The sequence below is a fragment of the Cetorhinus maximus genome, chromosome 15 (assembly GCF_964194155.1).
Source record: "Cetorhinus maximus chromosome 15, sCetMax3.hap1.1, whole genome shotgun sequence".
NCBI classification, from domain to species: Eukaryota; Metazoa; Chordata; class Chondrichthyes; order Lamniformes; family Cetorhinidae; genus Cetorhinus; species Cetorhinus maximus.
In genome coordinates, this window is record NC_135893.1 from 31,201,587 (window position 1) to 31,218,812 (window position 17,226).

The window sequence follows — 17,226 nt, forward strand, 5'->3', positions numbered from 1 at the left end:
ATCCAAAGCTTTGGTCCTTTTTTGATTAATGCCAACCCCAGCTTTCTGTTTTCTAATTATGCCACACAATCTACTATCTTTTGAACCTGAATGTACTGCCTGCTTAAGTGTCTTTTCTTGTTAACTTGTAGTTCCACCTGACTTCCCTTGTTATTCCTAATTTAATAATTTTCAACTTCTCCTACCTTGCATTTGAACTTCTTCCCCACACAGAAACTTATTTCCACGTTAATTTGTCAATTAATATTATAATTTTGAAAATATTACTGACGTTTCCATTTTCCAAAAGAGAATAAGCCCAACTTGCAAACTTTGCTCATAACTTCAGATTTCTGAACCTAGAGTTTTCACCATTATTTTAACATCCAATTAACTTATTTGAAATAAAAAGGATAAAGGCAATTCATAAATAAAAGGCCCTGATACAATCACTTTGTTTGACTAGCTTGGTTGAGTTTTGCGGGGAGAGTAACAAGGAGAGTCAATGGGAATGGTGTAGCATACATGGATTTGAGCAAGTCTTTTGACAAAGCCCCACATGTCAGACTGGTCAGAAAAGTAAAAGCCTACGAGATCCAGGGGAAAGTGGCAAATTGGATCCAAAATTGGCTCAGTGGCAGGAAGCAAAGGGTAATGGTCATTTTGTGACTAGAAGACTATTTTCAATGTGGCTCCACAGGCTCAGTACTGAGCCCTTGCTTTTCATAGTACACATCAATGATTTAGAAGACTTAAATGGAGGGAACATGACTAAGAGATTTGTAGATGATACAAAATTGACCATGTGGTTGATAATGGGGAAGGGGGATGTAGTTTGCAGGAAAGTATCAAAGACTGATCAAGTGGGCAAAAAAGTGGCAAATGAAATTCAATCCAGAGAAGTGTAAGGGCAATGTATTTCAGGACTGCAAACAAAGCAAGGGAGTGCACAATAAATTATAGTATACAGGGATGTGTAGAGAATGAGGGGGAATTTGAAGTGCAGGTCCACAGATCCCTGAAGTTAGCAGGACAGATAGGTAAGGTAATTAAGAAGTCATATGAAATATTTTGTTTTATTAGCTGATCATAGAATATAAGAGCAGGGAAGTCATGCCGGAACACTAGTTAAGCCACAGCTAGAGTCTACATATGCTTCTGGTCACCGCATCACAGGAAAGATGAGATCTCATTGGAAACAGTACAGGGAGATTCAGAAGATGATGCCAGGAATGAAAAATTTTAGTTGTGAGGAAAGATTAGATTGCTGGGGTTGTTTTCTTTGGATCAGAGGAGACTGAGGGATGATTTAATTGAGGTGTATAAAATTATGAGCAGCCTGGATAGAGTGGATAGGAAGAACTTAATTCAGTTAGCAGAGGGGTTACAAAGCAAGGGGCATAGATTTAAAATGATTGATAGAAAAATTGGGGGAGTTGTTGAAGAAAAATGTTTTCACCCATAGGGTGATGGAGGTTTGAAATTCCCTGCCTGAATGGATGGTAGAGGCAGATAACCTCATCACTTTTTAAAAGTACTTTGCTAAGCACTGTAACCTACAAGGCGAGGGAACAAGTGCTGGACTACTCTGGATCTTCAGTCCAGCATAGAGATGATGGACCAAATTGCTTCCCTCTGTGTGTTAAATTTCTATGATTCTATACCCTTGATCATCTTGGTTGTTCACTTCTGTATTTCCCTAAAAGGGCACTAACAGCCTTTACAAATTTGGGTCTGCCATAGATTCTTTCTTGGATTCAGTGATATCACTCACTTTTACAAACAGCCTGAGTGGTTTACTTTTATAGGAGTTGATTCAGACTGTTCAGTATCTACTTACAATGGTGACAGAAATACCTGGAAAAACTCAGCAGGTCTGGCAGCATCGGCGGAGAAGAGTACAGTTGACGTTTCGAGTCCTCATGATCCTTCAACAGAACCGTTGAAGGGTCATGAGGGCACTCTTCTCCGCCGATGCTGTCAGACCTGCTGAGTTTTTCCAGGTATTTCTGTTTCTGTTTTTGTTTTGGATTTCCAGCAACCGCAGTTTTTTGATTTTATCTACTTACAATGGTAGCAGGACCTTAAGGCATAACAATGGAGTCTTCATTTGACTGGCAATATTGCACTAGTATATCTTCAATCTTTCCAAAGGCGGACTGAGTTAATGCTCGGTGTGTTGAGATTTGGCTCAAATCATTAAGCTACTTTATTCCACAGTAAGTTGAGAGCCCAAAGCAATGTTGTAACCATATTCACTATTGTGACATTCTATTTTTGCAAGAAAATGCAATGTTGCAATTACACCATGGATCATCTTACTTCACTTAAACCAGCAAGTCAGTATCCTGATTTTTTTTTTAAGTTGATCTTTCCTTGGCCCTCTTTACCGCACCTGTCATGAAAGCTGGACTATTGTTCAATTGCCTGACATTCATCTATATTGCTGAGTGTTTTTCAGATTATGAACAATCAAAGCCTTTCAATATAATGGGGATGAGGTGTTCATTAGTTACAGAGGCAAGCCATAAAATTGCTTATTATTTATTGTCTATGAGGCAACAATATCAAGGATAGCCCACGAACCTCTTAGCTATGTTTAAAGTAACTTTTTTTTCCAAATTCTTTGTGGAAAAAACTGTCAAAAATGTTCTGAAATATGACACTTAATATTTAGTTTGGCCAGACAATGTGACTGTTAAGATACTAACACATACTGAAATTCAATATGTGTAAGAGGAAAGGCACCAGCCAGCATTGAGATTAAATACTCTGCTATTTAATTCAGCACAAGATTGACTATGTTTACAGTACTCAGGTACCTGAATGGAGAGCAATGTCTATTTCGAGAACTGTGGAGTCGTCTATGTATTCATCTACCCTTCCAAATGAAGGATATTATTGACAGGAGCTCTAAAATGGAAAAGCAGGCAGATGTGCCTTCTGATTTTTGTTATGGCAGGGCAGTGGGGAGTGGGACTATGAAGGGAGAAGACAAACAATTAGCAGCATGAAGAAATACGTTAGCTATTTATGTTGTATTAATGTTGAAAAAATTCCTCTGGGGCAGCACAATGGTGCCATGTTTATATTTCCAGTCTCCTGTGAGATGCTACCATGCACTGAGATTGCCCTCACAATGAGTTCCTTTCTTCGATGCACTATTGTGAGGGAAAATATTTTACCCGGACAGATGGAGCTGCTGTAGCTCGCTTTCGTGAAGACCCTAGCAGCCAGTTATGGAACAACATAGGCAGAAGCTTGGAACTGGGTTACCTGCTGATCTTTCAGCCAGAGACGGTGCAGAGAAGAATTAGTAGGCGGGTGGATGTTTTCAATTTTTATATATGTAAAGTAGGTCTCATTAATTGAGAGAGAAATCAGCACGCAATCAAAATGTGCTTAATGTGCATGAGTGCAAACCATATTGGGTAATGCTACAAAAATGGGTGTGAAAGCACTTTGGGTTTAATTGTCATTCTGTTGCTTCTGGGTCTGAGACTTTATGGGAAATTGCTATTATATGGAACCTCCATCTGTTTCCATACATGTAATAAATTGCCTCTCTCAACTAAGACTCTTGTAGCATCACTGACCATTAGGAAATTTATGAGTTTTAACTTACCAACATTTATATCAAGTAACCACAGCAACTTGTATTTATATAGCATCGTTAATATAGTAAAACGTTCCAAGGCACTCCAGGAGTGTTATCAAACAAAATTTAACACCGAATCACATAGAGATACCAGGGCAAAAAACCAAAGGCTGGCCAAAGAGGTAGGTTTTAAGGAGCGTCTTAAAAGAGAAAAAGTAATAGAGAGATGAAGAGGTTTAGGGAGAGAATTTCAGATCTTAAGGCCAGAGCAGTTGAAGATGTGGCCGTCAATGACGGAGGGATTAAAATCAGGCATACTTAAGAGTCCAGAATTGGTGGAATGCAGATATCTCAGAGGGTTGTAAGACTAGAGGAGAGACTGAGATACGGAGGTGTGAGGCTGTGGAGGCATTTGAAAACAAGGATGAGAATTTTAAAATAGGCCATTGCTTACTCATGAGCCAATGTAGGTCAGCAAACACAGGGGTGATGGGTGAAAGAGATTTCTGTGGGAACTACCATTTCTGTGCTGCCTTTTCCCTTTCCTGGTAACCACTTGAGAATTTGGAATGAATTTCAGTTCTACCCACAGGGTCATTCAGTTCGAACTTCCAAAAATAATGCCGTTCTGAAAAACAAAATCCAAGAGGAGAGAATTTACTTTTAATTAGTGACTGAAACAAAGTTAGCATTTGTGTTTCTCTCAGCTGAACATACAAAAGTCCACAAACACTGTAGAACTACCATACTGGTAGATCAGAGGTTAAAGTATGAAATCTAGCATTTTATCCTCTACTGGTCTAAGTCTGCAGCTACAGTACACAATATCAGTTCCAAAAGTCTGGTTTAGCAGGATGTTGTTGCTAATGATTAGAGCTGTATTCTGCCTGCCTGTTCATATTGTCTAGCAACAAAACAGATGCCGAAGATGTGTCTTTTGCAGCTGTTTAATACTGTATTTAGACATCGGCAAAAAATATAAATGGTTACCATGTTTACTGGTCAACAAACACGGGCTCTTCAGAGATGACCTTTAGTCTATATTACATCTTGATTTAGTTTAATTGTGCGAGTGTGCATGCAAAATAAATCCAATAACAGTGATGCAAAGTTTTCTTAACATTACCATGCTATGGTTTTATTACAATATTTAAGCAAAATCTTTATTGTTGCATTCTGTACTTAATGTAGATAAAATGTGCAAACTATCTCTTTTTAGAGAGCCTCAAGTGTTTTATCATATAATTTAGAATATGAATTCTTGCTTTAATCTAATTCCATGGTTTAATGTTTACACATGTTGAATTCTATCTGCTATTTTTCTGCCCGCTGGCCTAGTCTGTTCAGATCCATTTGGAGTATGACACATTAATTAGCATTGTTGGTCAATGCACATAATTTAGTGTCATCAAAAAACTTTTAACAAATTGGATAATATTTTGCTCTAAGTCATTTGTAAAAATGATAAATAACAGCATTCCAAGCACTGATCCTGAGAGACTTGCTGGGCAGTGGGTTTCCACTCTTGAGATGTTCCGATACAAAACCACCTTTTTGCTGTATCTTCAATAATTAAAGCATCAAATCAGTTTCTACTTTGCCATCTGTCCCATGGACATATGCTTTGTGAATCAGTCTGTTATATCAGGCTCTATCAAATGCCTTACTGATGTTCAATTAAGCAACATCCACTGCCTCAATCCTTAACTGCCAGATTAATAATTTGCTGAGATGGACATAGCGAATTGGTCAAACACGATCTTCAATTTCTGAATCCATATTGGCTCTCCAAATGGACAATCGTCTTCCAGATGATCCCTCATTGTAGCCTTGAATACTTTCTGAGCAATCTCTTAAAAAAAATTTATTGGGGCCTGCAGTTTGAGAATCCATTCCCTGCCCTTTTTTAAAAAAAAATCTTGGGTTCATGTTTACCATTTTGCAATTCATTGGAATGTTATCCAATTCAATTTCCTCCGCTAAATCCACTATCCTTGATTAGAATTGCAGGTATAAAACAAAAAGCCCCAGAATCTATGAGCCTCTTAAATCTTTCTACTATTACTTCCCTTGTGATACAAGAGGGTTGTAGCCTGCTTTTTCACCTTATGTTCTTTCAACTTGGACATCCCTACTCTTTCATTGGTAAAATTAGCCTCGGAGTAATTTTAGTAATTCCACCAGCCCCAAAGGCAGCACCAATTTTGATAAGTCTATCATCCCTCTGCACCTTTATCTTGCTCCTAATATAGTCAAGAACACTTTGATATTGCCCTTTTTGTATACAGCTATATTTATTTTGTTCCCTCTTTGCTTTTTATGCCAGGTTTTGTATTGCATTGACAATTACTATGTATTACTTTAAAGTAAACTGGTGTACTTGGTGGCCTTGGATAGGGAAATGGCCAGCCATTTTACACATAGTAAGATTGTACAAGCAATGAGATAAATGACCACTAGTTAATATCTTTTGGAGATATTGTTATCATAAAATGGTCACAGCACAGAAAGAAGCCATTCAGCCTGTTGTGTCCATGCCGGCAGCCTGCAAGAGCAATTCAACTAGTTTCACTCCCCTGCCTTTTCTCTGTAGCCCTGAAAATTGTTTCTGTTCAAATAAGTATCCAATTCCCTTTTGAAACTTGCGGTTGAATCTGCCTCCACCATATTCTGAGGCAGTGATATATTTCCTCACTACGCTCTGTGTTTGAAGAACAATTTTTTTCCTCATGTCGCCTTGGTTCTTTTCGCATTCATCTCAACTAGATGTCCTCTGGCTCTTGACCATTGAGCCAATGGGAGCAGTTTCTCAAGTACTCCGCCCAGACTCCTCATGATTTTAAAAGCTTCTGTCAAATCTCCTCTTAACCCTCTTTTCTAAGGAAAACAGTCCCAGTTTCACCAGTCTATCTACTTTACTGAAGTTCCTCATTCCTGAAACCATTCTTGTGAATCTTGTCTGCTTTCAAGTTCTTCCTGAGTGTGCTGTTGTTGAGGCTGAAGTAGTGTTTTATAAAGATTTCACCATAAACTCCTTGTTGTGGTTTTACTGTTCCCCTATTTCTAAAGACAAGGAGCCTTAATGCCTTAATAATCACTTTCTTAACCTGTCTGTCATTCATTCTGTTGTTCGTTCATTTTTGCTTGCTTCCATGCTGCCACTGTCCCTTTTATTCCATGGTTTTTAACTTCACTGAAAAACCTGTTCTTTGGCACTTTGCCCAAAGCCTTTTGGGTGTCTTAAGTACATCATAACAACTTATTACCCTATTGGGAAGTTGGAAGTTGTGGATGCGCAGAGAAATTTAGGAAACAGAAACCACTAAAAGCTGGTGGATAGGTTCAAAAAATAATTAAAAAGGCAAATGAAGTATTGACCTTATCACAAGGTGGATGGAAGTTATGTTTTAGCTATCTAGAGCTCTGGTTCGACCCCATCTAGAGTGTTGCATTCAGTTCTGGGCACCACATCTCAGGAAAGATATGTTAACTTTGGAAAGACCCTTGGTGTAGATTCACCAGGATGATACAGGGCTAAAAAAGTTAAATTTTGAAGAGAGGTTGCATAGATTAGGCTTGTGTTCTCTTGAATCATAGAAGATTAAGGGGTAATCTAATTGGGGTGTTTAAGATGATTAAAGATTTTGAGAGACTAAATGGAAATTATTTCTTCCAGCGGGAGAGTCCAGAACAATAATCTTAAAATTAGAAGCATTCAGAGATGATGTCAGAAAGCACCATTTCTTCACACACACTAGTGGAAATCTGGAACTCCCTCCCCAAAAAGATGTTGAGGTTAGGCCAATTGAAAATTTCAAAACTGAGATTAACAGAGTTTTGTCAAGCAAATCTGATAAAGGTTATGGAACCAAGACAACTAAATGGAGTTAAGACAGAGATTACACTGACTCAATGGCAGAATGGGCTCAAAGGGTTAAATAGCCCACTTCTGTTCCTGTAATTTTTAAGCTGCTTGCTATTGGCAACCTGGGATCAGGTATTTTATGTGGTGCTTTAACACAACGTTATTTGGGAATCGTAAGGTGGACCTATGTTAGCTTTCCTTCAGGCACAGTAATGCTCATTATCCAACCAGTCACAGTAATATCTGCCTTCTCCGCAGATCTAAGCTTATGATCATGGGGGCGTGAGTTTAAGTGGAGTAATCCTTGTTCTGACGTTTTCAGAAGGCTGAACTTTGTAATACATCTGATATTCATTTATTGCTAGTTTGTAGAGCTGTTGAGGTAGAAATGCAGAAGGGGCCAAATATGCGGTGACATGTCAATAATCCAAACTGAAAACATGGGTGATTTCACAGAGCTGTGATAGACTGACTCTTTTGTATAACCCAAGTGTCTTGTCTATTTACACAATCGCTTACAGAGCTCATATTTTTTGCATTAGGCTCTTTTGAAAGGTTGCATAATAGTGTCATTGATCAAAATTCCCTGAAATTGTAGGTTTCCTTGATACTAAATTTTATGGGGCTGACCCTTTTGGAACTTCAATGACTTGAGTTTGAAAAGGTCTTATTTGGACTGGCTGAGATCCAAGAAGCAGTTATTAACTCTTGAAGCACAAGTCATAACTGTGCCAAGTGTTTTTTCAGCAGGGTGAGGGTTACAAGGTCAATTAGGCCCAAATTAGGTTATTTTGATTCATATAAACTTTGAATTTATTCAATGTAGCAGAATCCTGTACGGTATTACATTTGAAGGGCCTGGCATTATATGGGCTGTAAAGTTATTTATGTAGTTTGAATGCAAATTGACCACTTTGTTTATTATAAGGTTTTTCAAAAAGTTGTTTTTTTTCCCTCTAATGCTGATGTGAATCATTGCTAAAGCACTTGATATCTTGCACATTTTTGATTTTTGAAATGTCGGTTAATTTCTTAACCTTTTTTTACCTTTGTCATACAAACATACGAATTAGGAGCCAGGAGTAAGTCATTCAGCCCCTCAAACCTACTCCGCCATTCAATAAGATCATTGCTGATCTGATTGTAAACTCAATTTCATATTCCTGCCTACCTTCAATAACTTTTCACTCCCTTGCTTATCAAGAATCCATCTAGCTCTGCCTTAAAAATATTCACGGACTCTGCTTCCACCGCCTTTTGAGGAAGAGAGCTCCAAAGAGACCCAGCCCTCTGAGAGAGAGAATTTCTCCTCATCTCTGTCTTTAATGGGCAACCCCTTATTTTTATATAGTGACCCCTAGTTCTAGGCTCTCCCACAAGAGGAACATCCTTTCCACATCCACCCTGTCAAGACTCCTCAGGATCTTATATGTTTCAATCAAGTCACCTCTTACTCCTTTAAACTCCAGCGGGTACAAGCCTAACCTGTCCAACCTTTCCTCATAAGCCCATTCCAGGTATTAGTTCAAAGAAGGTTTACTAGACTGCTTCCAATTCATGTACATCTCCATATATACCAAGAAGAGGACTTCTAACTAATGCCTGAACGTTTTTGTATATTTGCATTTTTAAATATCACTACTGTTTTCTCTAATTTATTAACACTGCTTGGTTACAATTCTTTTGATCCCCTTTTTTTCAAGTTGTAAGAATGCTGCTCTAGCTGTTGTACCCATGCTATTTTTCACCCATGCGTCCTTGCTGGCTTGAAATCACGAGTTGAAGCACTGTCACTTATTCCAACTCATTCCTTCCCAGGTGCTCAAAATTTTGCAACTCTCTGCTTCCCCACAGTCTTTCCTTCCTCCTGTAATCTATAACTTTTTTAAATTAACCTTGGTGTCACCTAATCTCTGCTTTCTGATTTAACCATTTCCTTCTACTTTTTAAACTTGATGGTATTATGCACTTTGGCTCTTCACTCCGTTTTCTCAATAGTTTTAAAGAAACTATTTGGTATCAAACAGATGTTTGCTCTCTGTCAAGTTGTAATTTCTATATAACAACTCTAAAATAGGGAGACAGTAAACGTTTTTATAATGACTGAAGCTGTTTCTGTCTCTTGCATCTCTTAATCTCCTGCATTTATACACATTCAGTATTTCTCTGTTGTGCCAGTATCTACCAATTTAGTTCAAACATTTGTGCTTGGCTTTTTGACTAATTGCTAACTACAAAAGACATTTGATCAAACACAGTGATGTAACTAAGTTACAGAAAATCAGCTGTTGATGCACAATTATTTAAAAAGCATAATTTTATTGATATAAAATCCTAAAACGCTTTTCACATGATTATTCAATTTTATATTGTGTGCTTCACTTGTGTTAATTTTCCACATGTGTGAACATCAAAGTGATATGAGGCTTTATATAAAATTAATGTTAAAGTACATTGTAGTACAATTAGTACTTTTTTTAATAATGAGTATAGTTTGGAACTTTCTTATCTACATTTTTCCCTAGCCATGGAGCTAAACTGAAGGAATTCATTTATGTCTGTGCCTCTTGCACAAAAAAGTCATTATGAAAATATGAGATTCCTACTTGTATAATCTGAGACTGGGCTTAAGTTCTTGGGTATAATAGTGATAACAAGCAGTTCCATTAACACAGACTTCAGTGGATGCTGACTCTCAAAGTAAGGTAGTTACATATTAGTTTTTGCCCTTAGTTGGAATGTACGGGCATGGGGCGGAGGCAAAACATTTTCCACAAGCGGCATGAGGGACGTTGTGGCTGGTAGGGGAAAGAGAGATGCTGCAGGGGTTGGGAATGGGTGCAGAGGTATGGAGTGGGAGGGTGGTGTGCAGAAGGGGTGGGGGGTGGGGATGCGCAGGTGTGAAGGACATGGGGGTTGGAGGAGGGGAAAGGGATTCAGAGGGAGGGATCCGTGGTATCAACTGATGAGTCCTGGGGGGCATACTGAGGGAATCGTTGATAGGAAGGGTTGGTGAGGGTTAAAGGGAGCAGTGGGAGCTGGTAGGGTGGGAGTGTGAGGGTCCTGCGATGAAGAGTGAAGAGACGCTTAGGATTGTTGGAGCAGACATGGAAGTAAAACTGGATTCATGGGGTTAGCTGGATGTGTATGTCACAGGAGTCGGCACCTCGGGAATATGACAGAAACTGGGTGTTCTGCTGGAAGAGATTCTCCATGATGTTTGCCATCCTCCCCATGGAAACCTCCATGCATGCACAGGTTGAAACCACTTCATAAGAGAGCAGACGGACGGACTCCTCTGCCCCACATGCCACTCTGTTGAGGGCCTCCGCCACCTCTGTCTGATGTTCCTCCAACTCTCCAGCATCTCTGGCAGGACTCATCATTCGATCTTGAATTCACAGATGCCTTTTCCCCAGCAGTCCTCAGGCTGACCCTGCCTCCTCTTGCTCCTGGCATGTGTCCATGCGATGACCATTAGATGTGAGACCCTGCTTGAACTAGATCTTGTACCCACTGAGGTGTGTGTCTCTGGGCTGGAGGAGGTTGCAGGTGACTGTTGTGATGGCTCGATAGGTGCACTTTATTCCTCCTCCTGAATGTCCTTGGTCCTCTGTGGGCTGGAGGTACTACTCGACAGGACTTCTTCTTCTGGCCTACCCCCGTTCCTGCTGGCACCTGTAAGTGAGAGAGGAGGGAGCAAGTGATTGCATGAGCTGCCTCCAACATGGAAGAACGCATGACCCAAACGTTTCTATGTGACTACATTATGCATGGATCCTCACTGGATGGAGGCTGCCTGCCGACCTCTCCATTTGCACAGGTTCGGCCTGGTTCTTCCCCTGCCAGCTTGGTTGCCTGCTCCTCGAGTTCAGTAAGGTTCCTCACCAGTATTCATTCTCGCGCTCTCTCTATCTCGTGTGTCTCTCTCTCTCTCGTGTGTCTCTCTTTCGCTCTCGCTCTCCCCTGCACAAAGAGAGACGATGGGCTTGAGGGCAGTTGGGTCATGCTCCCACGCTTAGAAATAACCTAATGGACTGTGTGCCATGTGATTGATGCACTGCAGGTTGTCGACAAGGATTCTTAGGCAGCACACTCCAAACTGGGGAGCCCATGCAGATATAAGGATAAGGCTCATAGAGTCATGTCATCGGTGGTGCTTGCTGGTGCCTTCAACGCCTAACCCACCCAGACAGCATCTGGGCTTTCTGTGTGGAAGGGTCAGGGATCCACAGTGGCCTCTCCACCTTAGACTCGGTGGACTGCAGTGGGACTATGAGGCAGCACCTCATCATGTTGAGTAGCTCTTTTATGCATGGGCCGCACTGATGGTGCCCTTACCACTGAGATCCATGTTCCCTCTACCATTCAGTGAGGTGAGTGTGAGCAGTTGCAGGTTCACTTACCTTAGCAGCACAGACGAGGTTATTCATCCATTTCCGGCACTGCAGGGCAGTCCTCCGGTGGTGACCATGGGCACTGACCACCCTGGCGACTTCCTCCCGTGCAGGGTTGGTCACATGGCTCGGCTTCCTCTTTCCATTCTCTGGGTACAGGATGACCCTCCTGGCCCCCACTGCATTGAGCAGCACTTAGAGGGAAGCATTGCTGAATGTGGGGGCCAGAGCTCCCTGGGATTGCTGATCCATCTGCTGTTCCACAGTGGGTTTGCGACAAAAAAAGTTGATGTCTGGGCACCTTTTAAATATGGCATCTGGATATGGTGGTGGGGCACGCGTTTTATCCAGCCTGCCCCACCACGCAATATATTGGGAAACCCCTGACTGCATAATTAATTAGGCCAGCGTCATGCGAATTCCCACTGGCCTCTACAGAGGCAAACACTCCTGTTTCCTGCCCCCACCATGGGACTTAAGCTTAGAATGGAAAATCCCGGCCCAAGTTGAAGTTTGTCAAATGCTTAACTACTTTTGTTCTTATCACAGCTTGCTTAACCACATTATTTAACAACCACACTCTTCTGATGAAGAGTCATCTGGACTCGAAATGTTAACTCTGTCTTCCTCTCCACAGATGCTGTCAGACCTGCTGAGTTTTTCCAGCAATTTTTGTTTTTGTTTCAGATTTCCAGCATCCACAGTACTTTGCTTTTATTTAACAACCACAGTTGGTTTAACCACATTATTTAACAGTCACATCTTGACATTTTTTCGGACAAGATTAACTGTCATATTTTGTAATTTGGCCTTGACATAAAAAGACAACTAAGTCATAAAAAGACCATAAGACTATTGTGGCACTGCCACAGAAGCAGATTATTGCTGGCCTCATCAGACTAAGGGGTGAATCAATTTAAAATGCGAGGAGGGAAAATTTCAATAAAGGTACTTTATGCACTTAATGAATATTGCATGTATTTATGTATCTGTAACAAAGCAACCTTGTATGGTAGTGTATGGAGGCGATTCTGGTTTAAGGTAAGCCAAACATAACCATATTAAAATAAACTTCCGTAAGGGTTGGGGGGAAAGCCTTGAACGAAACTGTAAGTGCCATTTTTTAACTTTAATACTTTTAATTATTTGTTTTTAAAGGTTACATTTTTGTGATGCTTGAGAGGAATGTCTGTGCTGTCAAATGAGGCACTTTCTGTTCTTTGTTACCTAGTATTGGCATCATTCCTATATCAGATATAGCATAGCCAGATAGAGAGCTAATGTCTCTGAAAGAACAAAGACTTGCATTTATATCGTGCTTTTCAGGACCATCAATATCTCAAAGTGCTTTACAGCCAATGAAGTACCATTGAAGTGTAGCCACCGTTGTAATACAGAAAACGTGGCAGCTAATTTGTACACAGCAAGCTCCCTCAAACAACAATGTGATAAAGACCAGATAATCTGTGTTAGTGTTGTTGATGGAGGATAAATATTGGCGAGGACACTAAGGCTAATTCTCCTCTTTTGCAATATGCTGCCAGAGGATCTTTTACATCCACCTGAGAGAGCAGACGGGGCCTCACTTTAACATCTCATCTGAAAGACTGCATTTCTCACAAGGCAGCAACCCCATAGCACTGCACAGAGGTGTAAGTGGGATTTTTGTGCCAAGTCCCTGGAGAGTGACTTGAGCCCACAACGTTCTGGCTCAGAGGCTCGAGTATCACTGAGCCATGGTTGACAAGCTTTATTTACATCTCAACCTGAGAATAGCACTTCCTCCTGAACAAGCTTGAATAATTCAATTTCCTTTCTCTATGCCTTCTTTAAGTGGTACAGTACTGAAAATTGTGATGAACCAAGGGCAGCTTAACATTGGGCCTGCACTCACTGGATCTGGATTAAAACTGCCCAAGGTTCATTTTTATGTAGGATCTTCACAGCCTCAAATGAAGGAGTCTTCAACCACATCACTCTGACCTGGATTTTAACCCAGTCCCACAGATGAAAGAATAGTGTGTTAAGCCACTACACTACCTGATCCTGATGCAGGGAAGAATTCCAGGAATTATTTGCTGAAATAGTGTTCTTTGTGCCTTGATGCAAAGCAAAATTTGTACGTGAGAGTTGAAGGCAGACTAGCAGGTGGCCTACAAGTAAATCTGATTAGCATTGATACCAGAGATGTTTAGTCACTTCTTGGCAGAATGTCAGTTATTCACACTTTGCTGCTCTGATGCATCTGCAGAATTTGACTTTCTGTTGTTTGATGGTAGAATGGAAAAGATCCTTTTCCCGAGATATAAGCGATGACAACACATATTATTGATTTAAATAGGGAATTGAGCTTGATACTGTGCACTCGTGCACAACTGATTCTTCAGTGTATAGATATTTGGGGAGAGCACCTAAGAGGAGTCTGTCTCAAACACATTGTCCTACAAAGACTGACTTATTTGTAGGGGGAAAAGAACGTAGTTTCAGGTATTTAATAAATCTTTAGACCTACTTAGAATGTTCACTAAAGTCTGGCCATAATCACCAACTTGGGCTCTGGCCTTGTTTGTTTCTGATGGACAGGCTCCAAGTTGAATTCTTGTGAAATACAGGATGCTTTATGGATTTAGCTCAGAAACCTAAGCTCTTTAATTCTATTCCCTCACACTTGCATCGTATCATACTAGGGTATATTAGTAGAGTAACAGGGTAATTTAAGACCTCAGGGTGGTAGTCCTTGCCCTTTTACAAGTTGTTCTAAGCCTAGGATTATGAGCCATGGGCAACAACGGAACCAATGACTTTTTGGTGGTACGGTGCACTCCATGTTTGAATCTCGAACCCTATTTACCCCCCCCCCCCCCACAAAACAAAATGAATTCTGCCTGCCCTCCTCTTTCGTAATGTCTTGGAGGTAAGGGCATTAAACCTGAGCCATACACCAGAAAAATCTCCAGTTCAGTCCCTGGCCTGTCCTCAATAGTAATGGCAGAAGCACTTCAACTGACGAGAGGAAATATCAGCCACTCTTGATTGTTGTTCGTTGACTTCTATTGAAACCTAGCTTGTGACCAGAATGGTGGTGAAAGAATCAGGCTCGCCTGCAAGGACCTCTGTAGTTGAATAACCTGCCACATACATTGGCTCCATGGAATGCAAGCTTAGAACAATTTACCACAGGAAGAATTACTGCCTTAAAGATAGAAAGAGATTAATAAGGAACACCTTGGTGTTACCTCCACACTATACAATGTTCAGTTAGTTTTTTAAAGTCATGGAATAATATGGTTGTTGGTATATTGCTGCCTCAATAACCACATTAAGAAATGATATCATTTGGTTGCATGGTTGCAGTTTTACTACAAATCAAATTTCCAATCTCAGCTTGTCCTTTAGAAATATTGCATGTATACAATTATTTATTTCAAATGAAAAATAGTTTTAAGGACCTTAAATGGAACATAAAGTTAATTTGATTGCTCCTAACAGGCACTATTGCTTGTCTGTATTATACATCGCTGAGAGCGAAAATGAGCATTTTTGAGCATGTAACTAGCAAAGTAGATAAAAGGGAACCAGCCGATGTATAATCATTTTCAAAAAGGATTCTATAAGGTGCCACACATTCTATAAGGTGCCACACAAGAGGCTGTTACACAACATTTAGCCTCATGGGGTTGGGGGTAATATATTGGCATTTGCTGAGGATTGGTTAATGGACAGAAAGAGTAGAAATAAACGAGCCAGTTTTGAGTTGGTAGGGTGAAACTAGTGGAGTGTTGCAAGGCATAGTACTTGGGCCTGAGCTATTTACATTCTATATCCATGGCTTAGATGAGGGGACCAAGAGTAATAGATCAAAGTTTGCTGATGATACATAGCTAGCCAGGAAAGTGAGCTGTGAGGAGAACGCAAAGGGGTTGCAAAGAGATACAGACCGGCTAAGTAATTGGGCAGGGAGGTTGTAGATGGAGCATATGTGGAGACATGTGAAATAATCCATTTTTGGTAGGAAGAATGAAAAAGTGGATTTTTTAATTTAAAAAGTGAGACATACAGGTAAATGTTGGTCTTAAAGGGGATTTGGGGTCCTTGTGCATGACTCTTAGAAAATGATATGCAGGTACAGCAAGTAATGAGGAAGGCAAATAGTATCTTAGCATTCATTGCACTAGGGTTGCAGTACAAAAGTAAGGAAGTCTGGCTGTGGTAAGACAACATTTGGAGTACTGTGTATAGTTGCAACCTCCTTGCCTAAGGGAGGAGATACTTGGTTTGGAGGGAGTGCAACGAAGATTCACTAGCTAATTCCTGAGATGAAAGGGCTCTCTAGTGAGGAGAGATCGTGTAAAATGGGTGCATGTTCTCTGAAGTTTAGAAGAATGAGAGGTGATTTCATTGAAACATAAAATTCTGAGAGGGCTTGATGGGTAGATGTGAAAGAATTGCCTAGAGAGTCTTGATCTGGAGGTCACAATGTCAGGAAAAGGGATCAGCCATTTGGGACTGAAATGAGGAGAAATTTCTTCATTGAGGGGGTTGTAAGTTGGAATTCTCTACCCCAAAGGGCTGTGGATGCTCAGTCACTGAGTGTATCCCAGACTGAAATTGTCAGGTTTTTGAGCACTAAGGAAATCGAAGAATATGGGGATAGGGCCATGATCTTATTGAATGGCATAGCAGGTTTAATGGGCCATATGATCTACTCCTGCTCCTCATTTTTCTTACAGCATTGTTAAAAATTGAATACTTGTGACTGACTTCAAATCAACAAACTTTATCTCATGGTTGGTACAGTTATAAACTGGCAGTCAGCTCTGCTCTTTCAGTTCACAGTATCATCCAAATCCCTCAGGGTATAACATTTTGGAATTTATTCCAATAATTGGAAGGTGAAAGTAGTACAGCAAAAATTGGCCATCTACCGACTCTGTAAATAGAGTACTGAAATATAAAAATGGACTTCTGTTGAAACTCTGCTCAAAACATTGACATATTTTAAGTTATGGGGTGATAACTATATTTTGACAGTTCTGACTACCAGTGAACTGCCACTCAAGAAAAGGGATATGACAGCTCAAAAAAAAAGGTACTGAGTTACACTGTTTATCCTCTGAGACTTGTTCTACAATGGGTGAAGGCTAATTCTGACATTCAAAATATGTTAATCAACAGGGCATCAATCTGGCTTTCTAAATGGTACAATAACCCATTGCGTTAGTCTGCATTCAGTAATAACCATTTTGTTGTATGAAGTTGCCTCAGGATACAACTTAGCTTTTTCTTTAATGACATTTTAATCTTGATAGGTCATAGTATCACCAAAAGAAATCACAATGAGATGTTTCCCTTGTTAAAAAAAAAATTCCCAATGCTCATTTTCGCTC

General features: G+C 40.3%; 1 protein-coding gene across 3 annotated transcripts in view; it reads left to right on the forward strand.

The window, feature by feature from the left end:
- mtor (mechanistic target of rapamycin kinase) overlaps positions 1-17,226 on the forward strand; it is a 352,436-nt gene that overhangs the window by 200,538 nt on the left and 134,672 nt on the right. The gene's annotated exons all lie outside the window — the stretch shown is intronic.